This window comes from Jaculus jaculus, chromosome 16, assembly GCF_020740685.1.
Source record: "Jaculus jaculus isolate mJacJac1 chromosome 16, mJacJac1.mat.Y.cur, whole genome shotgun sequence".
NCBI lineage: Eukaryota > Metazoa > Chordata > Mammalia > Rodentia > Dipodidae > Jaculus > Jaculus jaculus.
This window is the reverse complement of record NC_059117.1, coordinates 49,360,124-49,363,811: the sequence shown is the minus strand read 5'-3', so window position 1 is coordinate 49,363,811 and position 3,688 is coordinate 49,360,124.

Sequence of the window (3,688 nt, the reverse complement as noted above, 5' to 3'; positions counted from 1 at the left end):
TGGGCTGGTAGCAGGGTTACCAAGAAAGAGCTGTACTTTCATGCTCATGCCACCACCAGTCACCACAGTGAAGACTGGCACTGGCTCAGCATGCAGTGGGTGGATGGACACTAAAGGAATGGCATGTACAAACAGTAGGGCATTATTTAACCTGGAGGCAACAGGGATGGACTGGGAGGAATGTTCAATGAAAGAAGCTAGGCTGAATCTAAAATAACTACACTCAGGCTGGAGAGATGGCTCAGCAGTTAAGGCACTTGTCTGCAAAGCCTAACCATCTGGGTTCAACTCCCCAGAACCCATGTAAAAGCCAGACACACAAACTGGCACATGTGTCTGTTAGGAGTTCATTTGTGGAGGCTAGAGACCCTGGCATGTCCATTCTCTCTTTCTGTTTCTCTCTCTGTTTGCAAATAAAATAAAATAAAATATTAAAAAAACATAATGACATTCATGGCAATTGAGAATTTTAGGTGTTTACCTGATCTGGGGTGTGGTAGGAGAGGCAAGTTGAACAGGTATAAAGTTTTCAGCTGTAGTGCATAGTGTCTATAGTTAATATGATGATGTGTGCTTTTAAAAAGGTTCTGAGGGCAGATCTGAGGGAGGGATGGAGTGGGAGAGATTTGAATTTTAATGAAATGATCACATTTGCAAATATATCTTTGGGGGAGCAATCATTTTTATCACTTTATAATCTCTAGGGAAGAGTCAGGAGGAAATTTGTTAGTTTGAGTTTCTTTTTCTTTTGGTGGGGAGAGGGTTGAGGCTGACTTGGAATTCACTATGTACTTTCAGGCTGGCTTCGAACTCACAATGATCCTTTGACCTCTGCCTCCAGAGTGCTGGTATTAAAGGTGTGAGCCACCACACCAGCTTTGAGTTTCTTTTCTGATGGAGTTATTTCTAACTATGACCTATACTGTTTAGTGTGCTGTTGCTTCCATAACATTTTAGTGAAGAATTTCCGAACATGTGATATTGAGTCTCTATGAGCTGCTAGAGGCTCTCTTACCTCATAAAATGATGACATACTAGGGAACCAGGCAAATCACCATAGCATACTCAGGAAGTATCTGCTGAATGGAATTATTCTTGACTCTCAGTTGAATAGAGTCATATTCAGCCCAGAGAGCCTGGCATCACAGCTTTCTCATGCTTATACCCCTCACTATTACTTCTACTCATTTTCTATTTATTTTATATTGTATAATTATTTTAATATTTTTTGAGGTAAAGTCTCAGTCTAAGCCTAGGCCATCTTGGAACTCACTCTGTAGTCCCAGACTGGCCTTGTACTCACAATGATCCTCCTACCTCAACCTCCTGAGTGCTGAAATTAAAGGCATGCACCAACATACCCCTCCACCCATTTTCTTCTACAAAAAAAAAAAAAAAAAAGTCCCAGAATGCTGGGTGTGGTGGCACATACCTTTAATCTCAGCACTCAGGAGGCAGAGTTAGTAGGATTACCATGAGTTAGAGGCCACCCTGAGATTACATAGTGAATTCCACGTCAGCCTGGGCTAGAGTGAGACCCTACCTTGAAAAACAAAACAAAACAAAACAAAACAAAAAAAGTCCCAGAGAATTTCATAAAGTGGAAAGATTATATGGAATTACTTGATCCTATGTGAAAACTCCTTGACCTGAGGTTATAAAAGCATTTGTCTAGTATGCTCAATACTAGCAAGCAATCAAATAAGAGTTAAGGTATTTGATCTTGAATTTGTATCCTGGGCTGCAGAGCAAGGACTTGAATGATCTGGCTTGTCTCTCTTGGGGCTGGAGAGATGACTCAGTGGTCAAGGTGCCTACCTGCACCTGAGCTTGATTCCCCAGTGTCCATATAAAGGAAGATGCACAAAGTGGTACATGTTTCTGAAGTTTGTTTAAATTGGCTGGAAGCCCTGGTGTGCCCATTCTCTCTTTATTTGCCTATTTCTCTCTCACCCTATCTCTCAAATAAATAAAATTAAAAAGAAATACTCTCTTTACCTCAGTTTCCACAACTGTAGAGCTTGGAGTAACTTTCATGGGACCCAAAGAGTACAATGTTCCATGGGAAGAGCAGGTGACTCGTGGGACTAACGAGTACAACATTGCATGGGAAGAGCAGATGACTTGGACCCACTCAGTAAGAACTGGATTTTGGTATTTGCCTCCCATATACCTAATCTGTTCATTGAATCAGGGCTACTGAAATGTCTGATTCATTTATTTCTTTTTCTAGGTACATGCTAGTATCATATATCACAGTTAAACATAAAAACACTGCATTTTCAAATAAATATCTAATCCTGGGTGATGTTGAACTCAGTAGGATATTCCCCTATTTCTCCTCCTAATGCCAGATGATGAGAACCAGAGAGGCAAGGATTCTTCATATATCCAAGGAAATGCATAAAGAGATACCATAGCACATCATCAAAAGACAAGAGATAATACTGCATTCTGGTGAGCAGGAGTTGGGACGGGTATTTACTTACACAGATGGCACTCCATACGGGGGCATGAGCCATAAAGCCGCACAGGCAGCCAGCTCCAGTCTTTCTGTAGCTCAGAATCTCCCAGCAGGAAATAATCAGGGGGAGGTGGGCAAATAAAAGTTTATGTAGCAGCATCTTACGGCCGCATTTTATGGTTGTATGACGCTAGACATCACCTATGTGTCTAACAACAGGGAAATGGCTACATGAATTATGGCATGATGTGATGGTGAAATATTATTCTGCCCTTAAGGTGTGGTATGCAGCTAATCTTAATGATAGGGAAGACAGTTCTGATATGACCTTGGAGGGGAACGGCGGGGAAGAGACTGGCATAGGCAACATGGGCTTAGCCGTGGAAGGATCTCAAAGTTTCTTCAGACTGGCCTTCAGTGATGGGGGGCACACACAGAGCATTGATGCTGTTTGGCCTCTGGGTGGGAAGACTAAAATGTATCATTATCACTTGTTTTTCTAGGTAGGATCTGGCTGTAGCCTACGCTGACCTAGAACTCACTATGTAGTCTCAGGATGAGCTCGAATTCACAGAGATCCTCCTACCTCTGCCTCACAAATGCTGGGGTTAAATGCATGTGCCACCAGGCCCAGCTGGTTTTCTTCTTTTACTTAAGGTTTTGTTTGTTTTGTTTCGTTTTCATGCTGGGGAGGGCCTTGCACCTACTAGGCAAGCAGTCTGTCTGTAAGTGACACCTCAGCCCTTTCTTCCTTCTACTACTGGTTATTTCTACTTTCTGCAGCATGCACCTCTCCTTTTTAGCCTGAAAGAACGCTTACCACTGATGGACTCTGAGGGGTCTGAAGACAGATGGGTGCACCGGAATGAACTTCAGATGCATGTGTCATTTTGCGCGTCTGGCTTTATGTGGGTACTGGGAAATCTAACGTGGGCCTTGCGGTTTCCTAAGTAAATGCCTTAACCGCTGAGCAATCTCTCCAGACCAAATCATATAACTCCCAAAATTCATATAACTCCTTTCAAAAATGAGTTAACTGAATAGCATCATTCAGGGCCTTAGAGGGAGTAAGAAGCTTGAAATGAAGTCAGCATGTTGAGGGCGACCCGCACTCCCACGCTCACTGCCGCACTGCCCACAGTTGGTAGGACATGGGACCAACCTGAATGTCCACCAAGGGACAAAGGATTAAAACTGTGGTATATACACCCAAATGAAATATAG